The sequence below is a fragment of the Anser brachyrhynchus genome (genome assembly GCF_964034855.1).
Source record: "Anser brachyrhynchus genome assembly, chromosome: 3".
NCBI classification, from domain to species: Eukaryota; Metazoa; Chordata; class Aves; order Anseriformes; family Anatidae; genus Anser; species Anser brachyrhynchus.
In genome coordinates, this window is record NC_137696.1 from 35,246,941 (window position 1) to 35,266,771 (window position 19,831).

General features: G+C 41.3%; 1 protein-coding gene across 2 annotated transcripts in view; it reads left to right on the top strand.

The window, feature by feature from the left end:
* The window catches only part of LRFN2 (leucine rich repeat and fibronectin type III domain containing 2), a 227,815-nt gene that overhangs the window by 19,364 nt on the left and 188,620 nt on the right, over positions 1-19,831 (top strand). Inside the window, exon 3 of one of the 2 annotated variants that reach the window (XR_013948499.1) lies at positions 1,681-3,715. The exons of the other annotated variant lie outside the window; for it this stretch is intronic. The gene's annotated coding sequence lies outside the window, so the exon portion shown is untranslated. Of the gene's footprint in view, positions 1-1,680; positions 3,716-19,831 lie in introns of those variants that run through there. 2 annotated transcript variants of the gene reach the window in all.

A 19,831-nucleotide genomic window follows, 5' to 3' on the forward strand; every position in this document is an offset into this window, starting at 1 on the left:
CTTCTGCTTTTTACCTGTGCTTCTTAAAGAAACATTGCAGCAGTGGGTTCTTTGAATTAATTCAACATTGTTTTCCAGATTTAGGATTGTGTACAGTAGCATCCATGTTGTCAACCTGTACTTCCATGTTTAACAAACATTTAAAGTGGGATTTTTTTAACCACACTCAGTATTTGCCTGCAACTTGGAACTTAGTAATTAGGATCTATTTGTGAATCATGTTTTATTGCTTTCCTGTCTTGTGTCCTGACCTAAAGCACATGGGGGATTGATGCCTCCAAAGCAGACGTGCAGTTTTAGTCAGTATTTCAGATATAGTTGTATTTAATCACCTCTAGTCAAACTTCCTATAACGTCTCCATTGCTGTTCCCCTATATTGAGTAAAATGAATGACCACATGCATCTTGTACTTCTCAAACATGTTTACATGTGCAATATTACCACTATTACAGTCATACTACAAGATATGGCTTGCTACTGGACAGGCCACTCAGGAATAGGATGTGTTACTCAGTGGTTGTTTTCACTAATCATAGACAACCCTTTTGTAATTAATGATGTCTAAAAGTCCCAAAATTATAACTTAGTCGTCTTCTTTCTCTGAACTTGCTATCCTAAACATACGTAGTGGTGTTTGGAGGGAAATAAGTGTAAGTTAGTAAGTGCACATGCATACTTCTAATGGGAGGAATTTAGCAGTGCTGGGTGGCTTGTTTGTATCACATGGTCTTAATTTAAAATATCTCTGACAAATATCCTTTCTCTGAAGGAACAGTTCTGACAGGTTATCCCTTGTCAGAGTTGTGTCCCAAGTGTGATATGCAGAAATGAGTATTTCTCCTTCAGGTACCTCACTGTGGTATTAACTAAGCACGTCTGTCTTGAGATTTCTGCTTATAATTCTGTATGGTATGTATCATGCTATTTTTCTTCAGGATGGAGGAAGAACCTAAGACACTATCAAGACAAGAATTGATAATTACCTTTAACAGCATCGCTGGGGGGAGGTGGTGGGGAGAGAAGAGCTTCTCTGTTCTGAAAACATTTTCTCCAGTTTATTGTTGAGGCATGTCAAATAACTGCAGTTTTGGAGAAATTGCCTCCCCTCTGTGATAGCTTTTCAGTGAATAAACAGGTTTTTATTCTCCAGAGCTGAGTACTTTATGCCAACCCTATATTCCCATAGGAATTCATATTCATCTTTTTTATTCTTTCCTTAGTGCTGGAGAGAGTGATTTTCTTGATTGTCACATTTGTGTGAATGAATTGGTTCTGAGTTAAGTTTCTTAAACTGGCCGTGAATGATATCAAGCTGGGTCCATTAATGACAAATTACACATTACTGTTGTCTTGTGAATTTGTCAGTTGCCAGTGACACATCAATCACTAGCAGGTATTATGAGTGCTATTCAATTTAATGTTTTAGGGTTTGGCTAAGTGTCAGGACAAGGGTAGCATTGGCAGCTTGAGGAGGAACATAGTTGTGTGTACACAGTGGTACGGTAGGTAATGGTGCTTCCAGTATCTAATCTTTTGTGCATGTTTGGCATATCGAGAGAGACTATTGTTATGCAAAATACAGCCTCTGATTATTCCATTAAAAGATTGTTCATTTGAAATGGAACAAAATTCATCTGAAAAGAGACTTGAAAAGCATTCTGCTTACGTAGGAGAGGAAGAAGAGGGAAGAAACTGCAAACCTGGAATACTGGCAAGCACTCTGAGATTTCAGTGGAAAGGGAAGTTGCTGATGTGACAGGGCAAAAGATGTCCATTTTTATACAGAGCTGATATGGTACAGACAATAACATCTGATGCTGCTTGAGTGTGCCAGTGGAGGAGATGGTGTGCCAAGGAAATGTAATGCTATCCCTCGTGGAATATTCAACAGCAGATGTGTACACATTCCTTGCAAAGATGAACTTTCTGAAGCTTGGCAGTTGGTACTAAGTAATCTCTTCTGCCTGTCAAGGAATTTTTTTTCTAGGTCTGGAAATCACTGTGTGCCTATTTAGTACCTGTAGGAAGCAGTTTTGCGATATTTCTTGACACAAATTGACCAAAGATGATAAAAATGAACTCAGTTAAAATCTCTGTGGTAAGTTGCAATATATCAGAGACACTTAAAGGACTTGAGTGTCTACCAGAAGGTATCCTTTTTGTAGAAATTTTTCTTCCTCTGTCCAGTGGCAATCTAAAACAAAACTTGTTTTTACTAAGTATTGTAAAATGGATGAAAGATTGTAGAAACCTTACTAGTTTATGTTCAATAGGGGCTTTCAGAAGGGCATGGTCAACACTACTTTGTTAATATGGAATAGCCTCCCTTAATTGGACTAGAGAGTTTTGTCTTCACTGTCCATGGGATTTTGTCTTACCAGTATGATAGGGAAAGAATGCAGGTGGTTCTTCACTATTACAGTTAACATGGTTCATATTGTTATTTTCTTCAAATATTAAGTACTTACAATGGTGAAATTTCGCATTCTTTTAATTTCAAAGTTTAGACCTTGAGGACTTTAAATAAACCTGGTCAAAGACTTGCCTCTTTTTACTCGGTGGGAAGCAGATTTCAACTAAAAACTTGTGCAGAACGTCTTTAAAAATAATCAGACTTCTCCAATTCCCTGTTCCACACACCATTTGGAGTTCTTTGGTTTAGTGAAAACTCAACACATTCAATTTAGTTAATGCATTATACTGGCAAGACCAACATAGGCAGTTAGAAAATATCCTTTCCTCTAAATGAGTGGTTTCTAAGCCTGATATTCTGAGGGATGAAGCCTTATATTATTCTAGAACTCACGCTGACAAATTTAAATGTATATCTGAAGACTGTTCCATGCTATGGATCTATATACCCTAACACAGTATCTCTATATAGATATAATGAACCGTATCAATAGGTGGGGAGTTGCCTGTACTTGGGACCCTAATCCTTCCCAGAAATGTGTCAAGCTCAAGGTCTTCTTGATAGCTTAAGGCAGAAATTCTCAGCTTCTATATATATATGTTGTGGCAAAAATAAATAAAATAAAGCACTTTTTTGTCTGAATATTCTACTTTATGCTAGCTCCTCCTGTACTGTAACAGGGTGCCACTTCAGTTTTTCTTCTATGTTGATTTTATGCAACTCATCCAAATATGTTGCATTTCACTTCAGGTGAATACAGATTTTGACAATATAATTGTTTTTGAACATCAGATTCACTTTTGCTATCTCTTTTCCTGCCTTCCTCCCTCAAAAAAAAAAAGCTGTTCAGATTGTTCTATTTCCTGTTGCTGTAGATAAAGCCTTACTGTAGCCTTTCTTTCACTTTCCTTGCAGTATTTTAACCAAGTGTCCATTTGCTCAGCTAGAACAATTATCCTTGCCACTAGATTCTATTCTGTCTGTTCCTGTGCATCTCAAGCAGTTGCATTGATGTTATTGCATGTTCTTTTAGGTATAATGCATTTCTTCTTGGTAAAACGCATTAGTTGACTTGGTCCCGGGGCATGATAACATCCGTGTCTCTGGACAGCAGAATTATCTACTAGGAACAATCAAAGAACTGAGTACATTCTCATCTCTTACAGCTTGACTTTCCAGTCTTATGCATTGAGCACTTTTATTCCACACATCAGATATCCATCAGACAATTCACAAAACTGTTCCACAGTGGCTTGGTGCTTCACCAATTAGCTGCCTTGCCTTAGAATGCACTTCAGAGCCACACCTATTGCAGGTATGAAAAAGCTGTTTAGGTTATGATGGTCAATATGTACCTTGACAAGTGCATCTGTTCTGTAGATTTAGGTGTGGAATTGGGAACCAGCTGGAAAGAGGAAAGCATAAAGTTTACTAGCTGAAAACAGTCTTTTTGTGTAGGAGCAGGGAATTCAGTCTGTGGAGAGCTCCAGAGCTCTCCTATGGTGCTCACTTTAGGAAATGTGTTAACTTTAATACTACAGGGCACAGGTGTGGTATGTGTTCACTACAAAACGAGTGACTGTATTACCTGCTAAGCAGAGTTTAAATAGCAAGAACTGTGTGCTACTGTCAAAATGGCTAGAAATAGAAAACTAACCTTCTGAGGAGGAGTTAGGAAAAAGTGGGGCTAAACTCCTTTAAAATCCACTTTCCCGAGGGTAAGTAATGGCATTGTGTGTGCTGGTAGGATGAATGACCTTTGACAACAAGTTGTTAAATTTCAAAAGAATTTTCCTTAAAAACAGACAGTGACAAGGTTTCACTGGTCAGCAGCGTTTGGGAAGGAATCTGGTCTCTGTTGTAGACCACTAGCCAAACATAAATGTCTAGGCTATGCTGTTTTGGAAAAGCAAGTATAAAAGATAAACAGTATGTACCCTGAAAGGCATGAGGAATAAAGTGATCAGTACTAGCAGGAACTCACCAGAGTATGGTATGTTTCAGAGATGCATGGAGAGTATGCTGTCTGCTAAATACCTGTTACAACAGTTAAAAGCTCACATCCATATTTTTCTTTACACAGTTAATTTCAGTTGGGCTGAAGGAAACTGCATTGTCCGTTTTCAACATCTTGGTATGCATGGGGTGTATATTGGCATTCTGCATTTTTTTGTGCTTGATCAATAGGGAGATCAACATTAAAAATAGTGTATATGTGCACTGGTAGGCAAAAGAGTTGGAAAACAGTGAGAAGTTGAATATGTTGGCTTTGTTACAGATTTTGAAGATATTTCCTTAAGATCTTTCACAACACTTTTGTCACTGAGAAAAAAAAATAATTAAAACTGCTAGGAAAGTCATCCTTATTTTGATATGTATTTGTTGCTCAAATCCCAATGAAAACCAAATCACAATGATAGGGTTATTTCACAGAAATATTTATTAAATTTTCCAATGTCAATTCCTATAAAAAACATTTAATATTCAAAATTTTAATGTTAATTTTTCTTTAAAGGAAAAAAGTGCATAAAAAGTTGCTGCTTGCTGAAAATAGCAATTAAAAAGATCAATGACTTAAGTAATTTTACTAGGAATAAATTAGATGGGTGGAAACATCGGGGGGATTTTGACTCCATTACCCAAATGGTGCTCTCCTCTGTGCATTACTGCTGGGTAGTGGAGCATGGAGAAATGCTGACAGTCAGAGGCGAGCGAACTTATCTTTGACTGATGGCTGGCTGGGGCTTGCCACAGTTGGTCCAGGACTCCTAATGGCTCTGCGATGACAACCTCTGGAGAGAACCAGGGACTGAGTGAGCCATGAGTGAACCTCGGCTGACTGGAGGTGAGTCCCCTCTGCCACTGCCCCAGCTGCACAGCACTTGTCATGCTGATCTACAGTACTGTAAATCACCTGCTGCTTGGCCGAACTCAGTTTAAATCTATGCAGCAATGTTAAACTGTGTGGGGGAAGGCTGCAGTGTCCAGGAAGACGCTACAGACTCGCTGAGGTGATGGACTCCGGGGCTGGCGTGTGCTGCAGCGGGGAAGGGGGTGCCGACGCCCGAGGGGTTCCCTGCATGGATGCTGCAGGCAGCCCTCACGAGAGCCGCTGGCGAGGCTGGGGCGGAGCCGGGAGCCGCGGCTGTTCCCCCCTCACATACCGAGGCAGCCCCCAGGGAGCGCCAGCGATCAGGCTGAGGCGCGGTGTTTGGCGCGGGCAGGGCGCGTAGAAGGGCGGGAGGCGGCCCCTCCGTACATGTGGTGACGAAGAGCGGGCTGGTACTGAAGCAAAAATGGCGTCCGCCCGCTGCACCGAGACCAAAACCCAGACGGAGGGGACACGACCCCCCATGGCAGATGCTTACACACGGACAGAGCCCCTGAGGACCCGAAAGAGCTTCCCAGACCCCCCAGTTGCAGATAACTCCAGATAGATTGTGAAGAGTTGCTGCTGAGAAACAGCCACAAGCAGGTTGAGAGTCTTTGGGTGAAAATTAAGCATGAGACCAATAAAGGCCACTTTGTGGTTGGGGTCTACTACAGGCTGCCCGAACAAGGGGAGCCTTTTGATGAAGTCTTCTTGCTCCAGCTACAAGAAGCATCGCCCTCATGGGCTCTCATCCTGCGGGGGGAATTCAACCACCTGAATGCTGGGAAAGCTACATGGCAGGCAGTAAGCAATCCAGGAGACTCCTGGAGTACATTGAGGACAAACTCCTTGTCCAGGTATTAGACAAACCAGCCAGAGGAGAAGCGTTTTTGGACCTGGTGCTCACCAGTGTGGATGACCTCATTAAAGAAGGGAAGATTGAAGGCAGTCTGGGTTGCAGTGACTATGCCCTGGTTGAGTTTGTGATCTCGAGGGATGTGGGCCTGGCAAAGAGCAAAGTCAGGACCCTCAACTTCAGAAGAGCAAACTTCTAGTTGTTCAAAGAAATAGTGGATGAGACCCCATGGAACACTGTCCTTAGGGACAGAGGATCTGATCAGAGCTGGCAACTCTTTAAGGATATTTTTCTTAGAGTGCAAGAGCTCTTCATCCTCATGTGCAATAAATGCAGCAGGGAAGGCAGGAAACCGGTATGGCTGAGCAATGACCTCCTGATCAAACTTAAGCAAAAGAAGGAACTGCATAGGCAGTGGAAATAGGGCCGTGTGCCCTGGCAAGAGTACAGAAATGCTGTCTGGATGTGCAGGGATGGGATCAGGAAAGCCAAGGCACTGACAGAGCTGAACTTGGTGAGGGATGCAAAAAATAACAAGAAGGGATTCTACAGGTACGTTGGCCAGAAAAGAAAGACTAAGGAGTGTACCACCTCTGAAAAATGTAGATGGAGGACTGGTAACAACGGACATGGAGAAGGCCGAGGTACTTAACTTCTTTGCCTCAGTCTTAACTTGCAGTCAGGCTTCTCACATCTCTCGAGTCCCTGAACCTCTAAGCAGGGACTGGGGAAGCAGAGTCCCTCCCACTGTAAGTGAAGAGCAGGTTTGGGACCTCCTGGTGCAACTGAAAAGCTACAAGTCTATGGGGCCTGATGACATCCATCCCGGGGTCCTGAGGGAACTGGCTGATGTAGCTGCCAAGCCACTTGCCATTATATTTGAAAAGTCATGGCAGTCAGTTGAAGTCCCTGGTGACTGGAAAAAGGGAAACATCACTCCCATTTTTAAAAAGGGTAGAAAGGAAGACCCAGAGAACTACAGACCAGTGAGCATCACCTCTGTGCCTGGCAAGATCATGGAACAGATCATTCTGGAAGCAGTGTTAAGGCACATGCAATACCAGGAGGTGATCTGAGACAGCCAGCATGGCTTCGCCAAGGGCAAATCATGCCTGACCAATCTGGTGGCCTTCTGTGGTGGAGTGACTGCATCAGTTGACAAGGGAAGACCGACCCATGTCATCTACCTGGACTTCTGTAAGGCTTTTGACATGCTCCCACATGACATCCTGATTTCTAAATTGAAGAGAGATGGATTTGAAGGGTGGACAATTTGGTGGATGAGGAATTGGCTTGATGGATGCACACAGAGGAGGCCAATGATGAGCGGTGTCCCACAGGGGTCTGTCCTGGGGCTGGTGTTTTTCATTGTCTTCAATGACATAGGCGATGGGATTGAGTGCACCCTCAGCAAGTTTGCAGATGACACCAAGCTGAGTGGTGCAGTTGATACAACAGAAGGAAGGGATGCCATCCAAAGGGGCCTGGATAAGGTTGAGAAGTGGGCCCATGTGAGCCTAATGAGGTCCAACAAGTCCAAGGGCAGGGTGCTGCACGTGGGCCGGAGCAATCCCAGGCATGAGTACAGGCTGGGAGAAGAACTCATTGAGAGCAGCCCTGTGAAGAAGGATTTGGGAGTTCTGGTGGATGAGAAGCTTGACATGAGCTGGCAGTGCGCTTGCAGCCCAGAAGGCCAACTGCATCCTGGGCCACATCAAGAGAGGCGTGGCCAGCAGGTTGAGGGAGTTGATCGTCTCCCCTTACTTAGCCCTCATGAGGCCCCATTTGGAGTGCTGCATCCAGGTCTGGGGCCCCCAGCACAAGGAAGATGTGGACTTGTTAGAATGGGTCTAGAGGAGGGCCACAAAGATTATCAGAGGGCTGGAGCACCTCTTCTATGAAGAATGCTGAGAGAGCTGGAGATGTTCAGCCTAGAGAAGAGAAGGCTGCATGGAGACCTTATTGCAGCCTTTCAATACTTACTGTCCTTATAAAAATAAAAAGGATGGAGAGGGACTCTTTAATCATGTAGATAATGATAGGACAAGGGGGAATGGTTTCTGAAAGAGAGGAGATTTAGATCGGATGTTAGGAAGAAATTCTTCAGGCAGAGGGTGGTTCGGTACTGGAATAGGTTGCCTAGAGAGGTTGTGGGTGCCCTATCCCTGGAAGAGTTCAAGGCAAATGACTTCATTGACAAACCTGATCTAGTGGGTGGTATCCCTGCCTGTGGCGGGGGGGTGGACTTAGATGATCTTTAAGGGCCCTTCCAACCTAAGTCATTCTATGAAGACTGGAGCAGTCAGGGATGTGCCAGGACCATCAGTCATCCAGGATAACAATTTCCTGTAGAGATTGTATAGTGCTGAAGGAAGCAATGTGAAGTAATCCAACAAGATCAGTATCTACCTTAAGAGGAAAACAAATACAGGAAAACAAAACAAAGTGAGAAAAAGTCCAGGGGTAACATCTGAAAAACAATGGTGCATATTTTATTTTATTATATGCATTTGGTTGTGGAGTCTCCCTTTCTGGAGATATTCAAGGCATGTCTGGATGTCTACCTGGGCAGCCTGCTCTAAGGAGCCTGCTTTGGCAGGGGGGTTGGACCCGATGATCTTCCGAGGTCCCTTCCAACCCCTTCGATTCTGTGATATCTGACCCACTCTACCAAAAGTCTGGGTGTAAATGGGTATAAATGGATGGCTTGGTTAAAAGGTGCTCTGCCGAAGGAATAGCGTGTCTCTGAAAGGCTGTTTATTTTTATTAAACCAGAGCTCTAGCTAGAGAAAATCAAAACAAAAACTGACTACAAACCTTTTATACCATCAGAGCTGCAAAAACACTACCGTTAAGTGCCCATTCCTTTCTGTCAGCAGACAAACCCTGGAAAACACTGCTACATGAGCAGTGCAGTGACCGTTGGCGGGTACATCTGTTGTATATTTACACTTCTTTCAGCAATAACTGCTTGAATGATCCTAGTTCATGCTGTCTGACAAAGGCCACAGTAACTTCAGAAAATTCTCTTCAAGAGGAAACAAATGTACATCTTAGTAGTTCTAAAATCACTTCTGTTCCCAGTCACATTTGCATTGATCTAAGTTACATCACTCAAGGAAATGCAGAAAACATGGGTGCAAACTAATCTAAAAAGGTAGGATTTGGTCCCCAACCATCAGTGCATTATATATTTAAAGCAAGGTTCTGATTTTTCTGTGATGGTGCTGTGACTACCTCAGTAGAATTTTGGTCAGTAATCAAGCTGTTTACTGTTTCTGTTGTAAACGGGTATCCCAAGGAGCTACATTAAATTATTTTGGGATAAATTATACCCATATTCAGGGTCCATGACTACCTTTATTGCAGCAAACAAGTTCTCAGCCTCTAGAGATAAGTAGCTGTGACCTTCAGTGCGTGGCTTTGCTGGTTTACTTTAATGCCAGATTGATGAAAGTACCTGCCATAGATACACTTTTAAATTTCTTTTGTCTGAAATTGTAACTACTACATTTTCAAGGTGTGCTTATTCAGACTGGTGTTTTCTGTAGAAGAGCAAAGTAGGCTGTTTCAAAGTTCTTACCCAATGCCAAATAGGAGCACTGCATTCTTGCTCTCCACTTGCTAAAGCATTTGCTTGCCTTGATTGCTTTATTTCAAGCTATGTCATCAGAATGCTCTGATGCTTTCTCCAGCAATTCATCTTCCACTCAACATACTACTGGTGCTCCAGTAGGTGCATTACCTGATCAGACCAGTTTTCTAAGGGCTTTACATTGGATCTTTCTAATCATTTTAGGACCTAAAGCAGGAAATTTGAAAGGTCCCCCGAGTCTGTTCTGGTCATTCTTTATCTTTAGAAGCCTTAAGCATCTGAATGAATCTGGGATCTCTTGTGCTGATCAGAGACACTAGATATCTTTACTGCTAGTTGATATTGAGTCCTGAGCCAGCAAGGGAAATGGGACCTTCTTTTAGCTTGCTGAAGAACTACTGCGTTAGTTCCTTAGAGACTGGATGACTTGAGTGACACATGACTGACATCTGCACATTAAGTCAACAATGATATCTGAGCTGTGCTTTATAAAGTTACTGTTATCTCCCTTAGTTTTCAGGAACATTGCAGAAAGCTGAGTTAGATGCTGTGTAATGAGTCATGACAGTTGGCATTCTGTAATACTTCATGTAGCACCATGATAATAAATTGTAAAGGGTGCTTTTTTTGTAGTGTCTTGATATTTCCTATTCTGGAGAAGACTAGAGCACACAAAGGAACAAAGTGAAAGAGGAAAATTTAACATAGAAAAATGTTTTGTAAATTCCTCTGTTTAGGTGCATGGTTATTTCTGTCTGACATTTCTGTGCCTGCTAATTCCTTCACCATTCTCACTGGGAGCCTCTAAAGCAATCAGGGAAACATGACCCTGGATGCTTACTTTTGCTTCTCCAGTACTAATTAGTTGCCTTCATAAACATGTTTGAGGTTAGTAGCTACCCTTAACACAAAAAGACTAATGGAGGCATGGTTTGATAGTTCAAACCTTGGGGATCACCTGTTTTACCACTCTGCACAAGCTATTCCTTTCCTTCCTCTGACTGAGGCAAACTGGACTCAGGCCATATGATAGGTTCAGCTGTTCTTGAAGTGTACAGGCTATATTGCTTACGAGTCTTGAACTTGGGGCCAGTCAAGAGATCATGCTAACAAATTTCTTTCTAGTCTTCTGGCATCAGCTCCTCCAAATCAAGTTTTAAAACTAACACCCACCGTGGAGATGGTTAAAGTATCATTATACTTCAAGTTGCCCTTTGGTTACCTATATCTCTTCGACTGCTCATAAGTCTATACTTTGCCTTAACACAGCCATAAATTCATACAGGTGTTATGTCTGACAATGTGATGGGGAGTGAGCTAGTCATTTGCAGTTATGATCCACTTACTCCTAGTCTGCCTAGTCTGATTCTCTTTTCCTCTCTCTGATCTGTATTTTAATGAAATCCTGTGGATGTTATTTCAGTTAGTCCCTCAAAAGTTGTCTATCAGCCGGGCCTTCTGCCACTCCAAGCTCTGTATTGTATCTTAAAAGCAAAAGTTTTTGGTGTGGTTTTTTTTTTTTTTAGATGAGTAAGTAAAAATTTCTCCAGATAAAACTACAGTGGAAAATTGAGATCTGAGTATAAACCTGATGTGACTTTCAGTGTGACATTTCAGTACAAAGCATTATTGTGCTTACTAATAAGCATCAGCAGGGCAGGCTTGAAGTGTCTCTTCTAAATGGCACATATATTCAGGACATGTGGATCATCTTGAATACTTTTCATTATTAACTATTTTTTCCTGTTTCATCCTTACATTATTGTATGCTTTGCTATAGAAAATAGCTTGCCACTTACATCTGCACAAGTGCTACGGAACTGGGATTATGCTGAGAGACATCTGCATTGAGGCTGAAGAAAGTTGTTTTTGCTGTAGTGATGCTTCGTGGGGGTGGGGGTGGTATTTAAGGTCTATTCTAGACTTTGAAAACAGTCGCAACCCCAGAACAGTTGCTAAAGGCAGAAGTTAGCACTTCACAATGGATTTCTGCCTCATGTTTAGGAAATGTATCGCTGGTTTCTTAGTGGCATTACTAAGAGTAGGGTATCATGTGGACAGGTGTCATGAAGGCTTTTTAAATACCTGTGCATTAGGATTAAGGTTAACAATAATCCATCAGTATCTGCTGTTGTCAGAGCTCTTCAGATCTGAGCAGCAGTTTTTGGATTTACTGCAAGCTGTTGCCATGAAAACAACCCTTGCACCGTCAGTCCTTGTTCCCAACCACTCTGCCAATGCAACCTGTAAAATCTCTACTACTGCTGTTGCCCCTGTTACACAGCTCTGATAGATCAGCCCCACTGCGATGGCTCTCCTGTCATTGCAAAGCTCTCCTTTCCAAAAACAAAAATACTGTTTAGCTAGTTTTTATTGAACCCTGTTTGGCTTTTCAGTTTGAGCTGCTGAGTTCACAATTCCCAAAGGATCTCTGTAGTAGCTAGCTGTTGTTTTTGTCATACCTAGAACTGGGTTTCTTAAAGAATCCCATATTCAGTTTCTGGGGCGTGCAGCTTTTGTGGGCATTGGAGCATTTTTCTGGAAAAAGAAATCAAGGTGTTGCTTCTTTGACTGTCCTGAGTGGCCTACAAGGCTCTAGGGATCATATTTTTCTTTCCTTTTGACTGTATCCTTGTAGAAATGTCAGTAAAATAAGAAAACAGCCTTGCAGTGAAGATGTTATGTGCAGCAGGGTTGTTTATCCATCAGAAACTTGCAGATACACAACATTTAGCATAGACATATTTGACCAAACCCAGGTATTACCCAATCTCCTTGGAAAAAAAAAAAATAACTCTGGTTGCATTCTCTCTGATGGCAGATGCATTTCAATACAAGCCTGACAAATTATCCCAAGTCAGATATTGCAATAAGGAGTGAATAGAAAAAATTAAGATATTGCTGAAACAAGCTTTTGTATGCTAATGTGGAGCTCACAACACAATAGATGCTTGACCCAACACCAGCAGTTCATTATTTTGATTCTACCATTACAGTTTCACAAGATGTTTCTGTGTATGTGTTTGAGTAAAATAAGGGAAAGCAATGATTTTGAATGCTACAGAAATACAGGTCAGCCAAGTTTGAATTTTAGTAACCTTGGGAAGACCCTGGTTATTTTTGAATAACTTTTGATTTTATAGAATGGAAACTTTTAGAAATAATCCAACCCTCTCAGGAGTATCATCTCCTTTGAGGGAAAAAAAATCATGAAATTAATGCAAATGACAATAGAATCAGGATGCTAATTTTAAAGGTCTGTATTTAAGGAATTAGGGGTCAGACCAAAATTAATGACTGTGTCATGGGAGCATATGGTATTTCTGCTCGAGGTGTTAAAGTTGTCAGTGACAAAAAAATCAAAAGGCCTGGGAGGTTCTTCTGGAAAGAAATGCTTTGATTACACACAAATCTGTACTGTTAACCTAAAGTGTAGTTTTTGATGGGGGTTGAATGTCAAAAAGCTGATAAATAAAAGAATAAAATAAATGCTTTTGTTCTCCTTGTAATAAAATCTGGAAGAAATAAGTTTCCTCTCCTAGTTTCCCTGTAGATTTTTTGTCAAATGTAGCTTCGTGTATTTAAGTCTCAATGTCTTTTGCATGAGGCAGGTCTGAGCAGTGTGAGCGAATCATGTTAATGTTTGGACATGTGGCAGATTACTAAAGACATACTCCTAGACTGTTCCCGTGCTTTTTGCATACTCCATATGCATGCATCATAGCAGGCAAACAACTTTGAAAGGGTACTATAGAAGGGCATTGATATTAGGATAACAGCTATTGATTACTTTTGTGAGTTTCTCATCCTTTACTCTTATCTACCCTTCGCTGCACATCTGCCAGTACACCCCTCTTACTTAACTTGATGGATAAGTTGCAGATAAACATGCACAGATGCAGAACGTGCCAAACAGATCAACACTAAGTATAACTGTTACTGTCTGTGGAGGGTCAATAGCAGCTGAGCAGCAATGTTTGATGAAAAAGGAGAAAAATTATTTAAAAAATTAACTGACGAATATCCCAGTCATTCTCCTGCTCGTGTAAGTCCCCTCTGTCCTGTGGGTGAATTGCTAACGTATTACAATGCATGAGAATTTGATCAGGTTTGTTGGGGTCAGATTTCACTCTATCAAGATTGAAATTGTTTAGGAAATACTGTTGAAGGGATTTTGAATGCCCTTTAAAGTTTCATAATAAGAAAATGAGAGAACTTAAAACAACAGGATGAACAGAGTCATAACCAAGATGAATATTTTGCTGCTTTCTTCCTTTCTGTATTCCCTTAGAACAGTTATTTTGCGTCTTAGAACACAGGTTATTACACCAAAGGATTGCTTAGTGATCTTCTACCATGTGGCCCATACTTGTATTTGTTGGAGACCGTTCTAAAATACATCACAAAAGGCTGCTACAGTCAATTGCACCTATAATGTGTATTTTAAAAGTTAATTATAAGTGCACTTTATTCACCTGATAAATCATAGAAGGAAATGTTCTTGTCAAGCAGGTAATTAAAACCTCCTAATTGTAAATACTGTGAAGATGCAGAAGTGCTCAGCATCTAGTCTGTACTATATGTTACTAGAAAATCCCGCTGGCTAAAACCGTTTTGTGAGATGGCATAGAGAAACTTGTTTGCTTTTGCTTCTGTGCAGTTTGTGGTATAAATTGTTTGACTTTGGACAGGTAAAACTATAGAGAATTGAGAAAAATGTTAAGCAGTGCAAAAAGGGATGAACATACAATGGAATGAAAAGGAGCTATTGTTTAGCACATAAAGATAATACTAGACATTAAGTTATTACTGAAGTCATATAAGTAACTCACCTTGTATGGGAGACCATAAAACAGCACAGCTTTTCTTGTCTGTTTTTAATTTATTTTATTTTTATAGTTACTGAGAAGCTATATAGAGAAAAGTGTTTTATTTTGTTTTTAAAGGACACATTTCTGTATAAGCTAATGCTACAGTAAAGATCTAATCATCATTTCAGGCTCTACTACTTGCTTTGCAAACTAGAGCTTGGAAATGGTGCATGTTTTGTTCTGCAGGCTGTTTGTGTGGTTCAGTATAAAAAGGCAAATACTCCCTTGTGTCAAATGTTTTTTTACGACTTTTAAGAAATTAGTTCTGTCAAAGCAATGCCTGCAAATCTAGTACCTGTAGTTTGAGAACACTAAAATGATCAACAAATACAGATACAGTTGGATGGGGAAGCTGGACAGCTCATGGAAAAGCACTTGGGGACTCACCTTATGAGGGATTTTTGATTGCATATAGTGATGTGTTTCCTGACTCCAGTGCAACAAAGCTACTCTTTCTGTATTAAGAAAGTTGGCAAGAACTGTGGCTGAATCATGTAACAGAAACAAGTATAAAATAATGTGTTGGTAAATTATTGATTTTCATAAAACTGAAGAGATCTCTGAGTTTTGATCTACATCTTCTGCCTAGACACTTGCATTGGAACTCAGCCCTGTAAGACAGAAATCAAGTATATTGGGCTTATGTGGCAAGGCTTCGGAAGCAGGGGAGCTGCAGGAGTGGCCTCTGAGAAGAGCTAGGAAGCTGCCCCATCATAGGGAAGAAAGAGCCAGCTCCAAAAGGGACCCACTGCTGGCCATAGCTGAGCCAGTGAGCGATGTTGGTTGTGCCTCTGGGAGAGCAGATTTAAGAAAGGGAAAAGAAAACTGCTGCACAACAGCAGCTGGGAGAGCGAGGAGTGAGAACCAGTCCTGCAGCCCCCAAGGTCAGTGCAGCAGGAGGGCAGGAGGTGCTTTGAGGCACCAGAGCAGCAGTTCCCCTGCGGCCTGTGGAGAGGCCCCTGGTGGAGCAGGCTGTCCCCCTGCAGCCCATGGGTCCCACACGGAGCAGATCTCCACGCTGCAGCCCGTGGAGGAGCCCCCGGTGGAGCAGGTGGATGTGGCCTGGAGGAGGCTGCGGCCCATGGAGAGCCCCCGCAGGAGCAGGCCCCGGGCCAGAGCTACAGCCTGAGGAGAGGAGCCCATGCAGGAGCGGGGGGTCTGGGGGGAGCTGTCGCCCATGGGGGACCCGTGCTGGAACAGCTTGCTCCTGGGAGATGGACCCCATGGTACGGAGCCATGGGGGAGCAGTTCTTGAAGAGCTGCTGCCTGTGGGCAGCCCCTGCAGGCTCAGTTTGTGAAGGACGGCATCCCGTGGGAGGGACCCCGCGTGCAGCAGGGGCAGAGAGTGACTGTGAAGGAGCAGCAGAGATGAAGCATCAGGGACTGACCACAGCCCCTGTTCCCCTGCACCATGCGAGGGAAGATGTAGGACAGGAGGGATGGGGGGAAGGAGGTTTTAGTTTCCTTTTAGTTACTCGCTGCTCTGGTTTCTTAGTCGTAGGCAATAAATATTTATTTCCCTGTGCTGAGTCTGTTTTGTCCATGACAATAATTGATGAGTGATCTCCCTGTCTTTATCTCAACCCTTGAACCCTTTTTCAGCATAGTTTTTCCTTGAGGAGGAGGAATGAGAGCATGGCATGGTAGAGTTTAGCTGTCCATAAGGATGAAACCACCATATCAAGGTCTTAGTTAATTTATCTCTTTTTGTGGACAGAAATTTGATACAATATTTAAAAGTGCAAAGGGAAATAGGGTACCAAATCTCATTCACTTCTTATGGGAAACTGTTGCCAAATCACCATTTATGCTTTTAAAATGTCTTTGTGGAAAAATATAATTTGCTGGAGTTCAGTGTCTGGGATGTGACTTCTCTGAAGAAAAGTGCTGTGGAAAATTCTCTTACTGAGGTAGACGCACGGGTAAGTTCCTCTCAATTTTGGGGGCACTGTAAATTTGCATGTATTGAAAATATTGTAGAACCAAGGAAGAATTCCAATGGCAAAGAGCACATTCAAATTATTTTCTTTTTATGTGTAAATGTACTGGACCCTTCATGAGCTTCAAGACTTTTCTCTAGCAGCTCTTGTTGCTAATAGGCACAGCCTGTTCATGTAGCTGAATAAATCCTAGTCTTTCACCATGTGAAGCACTACTAGATACTAGTGCCTTCACTCTTACAGCTGTTCACCATCCTTCACAAAACAAGTATGGACAGGAATGGAGAATCCATGTAGCTATCTTACATTTTTTTTGCTCACTCACCTCCTGGTGCTTCATGTAATCAGACCACTATGCTGGCCCTTGCTGCAGTAGCCTCCAAACTCACGTGCACTATTTTCACTCTGCGGTTGCTGCACTGTGACTTTATTTTCCATAGAAAGAGGTTTGCAAAGGCACAAAAGGCTAGCTAGGGAAATACTAAGCCTGTCTCATATAACAAAGATGTAACTTACTACCCTAATCAATCTGCCATGGCTGATTAGACCCCCAATAAGGTTGAAGTCTGATAGAAACAAGCTGACAGGTGTCCCACCCCCCACCCCCCAATTTCGGGTTGAGGGCTTTTTTTAGATTCTCTGACTCTCCCTTCTTGCCAGTAGGAGCAAGCAAGTATTGCTGACTTTGAGCATCAAACACAAACCTCCTGCTTGTTACCTTGTTCTAAAAAGAAACTCCAGGTAATAAATAAATAGGGCCAAAGTCAGAGCTCAGAAAAACCACAAAGTGCCATTTCTGCTATTAAAGAGTTGAGAGCATAAATAAGCCTGGTATTGTACAGACATGAACCCTATTAAGCACAAGGTTGTGATTCTCTTATTCAGGATAAAGAGTGCTTTATTCCATGAGTAATTTAATGGAAGTAAATGGGGGGTAAGATCAATGTAAGATTATCACACAAAAAGTAAGAGCTATAGATATATCTGCTTAAGATTCTTTTCTGTTCAGGGTTTGCTTTTTAGTAATGCCCTATTCAGGAATGTGATAACTGAACTATTAGTTGCCATGTATAGTTTATCATTTAAAATTGTTCCATTATCTGAGAACTGGGCATGTAACGTTATCATTTTTTAAAAGGTTTTATGGGGCTGATCTAGATAGATGGTTATTTGCCTCCTTTACAGGTCATAACAGCTATTCTAGCAGTACATATGTGGATGAACATGATATATTGGAAAAAAATGCCATATATTTGTGTACAGAGGCCATGTCTTATGGCTGTATTTTTGAATACTCAAGAGGAGTCATCAAACATAGGGGTGATCTGGTCAGCCATGGGTTATGCACGCTAAATAATGATAAGGTTTTACAAATAAGAGAAGTTTCCAATGTCTTCCATTAGGATCTGTGCTCAACAAATCCATAAACTGTCTCTACAGAAGTTGATAGTAACATGATACCATCTGCTGATGTTACAGATATTTTTCAGATGTTTTAAAAATAAAATTAAAGATGTATGAGAGGAGCTGCAGAAGGATAGATTGATATTGGATAAGTAGGTGAGAAATCATCAAGCTAAGTTCAGGGATAGCTGGAAATGAAATGTGGATGAGCAGACTGAGGAGGTAGGTAAGTCCACCTATACAAAATTAGGACAAAATATAACAGTTTTTGTAGATTTAAGAAGATAAGAGTGACTGGGAAGGAAACAGAGAACCAAACAGAAAACACCATTATTCTGTCCTATATACCTGTGACACTCCTACATTTTGAATACTGTACAGCATTATTCAGTTTGGAAAAAGATGCTCTACATTGCAAAAGAAATGACTGGGATATACATTCACAGAATCATAAATAACAGGGAAAATATGAAAAAATAGAGTAAGTGTTCCATATTCACAATGGAAAAAGCAGGAGAAAACTGAGAAAATTGCAAGGTAGCAGGTTTAACACAAGTTTTCAATGTTATGTGAGCACAGACCTGGAATGTCATATTTCAAGAAGTGGAAACATCTTTTGATACAGTAGTTGTACTCAAGACTGTTCTGAACTTTTGTACAGAATTTGGATATTAATTAGGACAAAGACTGTTCCTTTGGATAATGCACTCCATAACAACTATGGATTTTCATTTGAAACATTTGGTGGATGCTATAGGACAAAGAAATAGTGGGAGATTATTACATGGCTGATGGTAATGCACACTGAATTGGTATGCAGGCACTCAGAATGTATCAGAAGTCTCATGGCATTTATTTCACTGCCCATCATTTATTAATTTGTTTTTCTTTTATTATAATGTGCTTAAAGAGCAATACCTTGAGGAGATATCTCACAGCAATCCTGTGTTCTTTGTCTCTTCTGTTACTTTTCTTTCCAATGTGGGAAGTACTTCTTACTGTCAGGGAGCTGACCCCATCTGGTGATTTCAGTTTTTAGACAGACACCAGACTCTTTCTGAGGTGCAGTAGACGTTCGTTCCCTGTCAGGCCTGAATTAATCCAAGTTTTTTTTTTCTAGCAGTCAGAGAAAAGCAGCAGCTCATTTCCTTATTTATGTAGTTGCCTGTTTCAACACCTCTTTAGGAGCTGTTAAATGGAAAGGCAATTTGGTCTCTTTCTTCCTTGTCTCTGTGTCTGAGGCCAACGGGAAAACCTATTCAGGCAGAACAGCCATCAGCAGAACAATGACTGAGTTTTTAAGAGCACATTCCAAACCCTGAAGAGTTCAGTATAATTCTGTATTTCATTAGTACTTTTCATCAAAATGAGTTTAAAACTTTCTTGGGTTTGAAAGGATCATTACAGATTTACACCTGCTGAGATTCTGCTCCTGTGTGTCTTATCTTCACAAATACTCCTCTGTATGCTTAACTTGTTGGAAGGAAAGAGTAAGCAGCATGGAAGAGATGCATGCTACAGCTGTTTTAAAAAAACAAAACAAAAACCCTACAGATAATTAAGGGGCTCCACTTCTTTTACATCTTTAATTTGTTAACTTTTAACTACATTGGATTTGCCTGAAGAAAGGTTTCAACCAGCAAGACAAAGCAGGTGAATGTCATAGCTCACATACAGTCTTGTTTGGCACCTCCATCATCATAAATACATTTATAGACCCCATAACTGTGAAGTACTGTGTTTTTATTTTTCCTTTGTTCCCTGTCCTATTTCTTGCCTCTTTGCTGCAAGCGCATACAAGGCCCAAAGCATAAAAACAACCTGACCAGTATGAGCACAAAATACACTATAGGGCCACAGTATAAACTTGTATAAATAG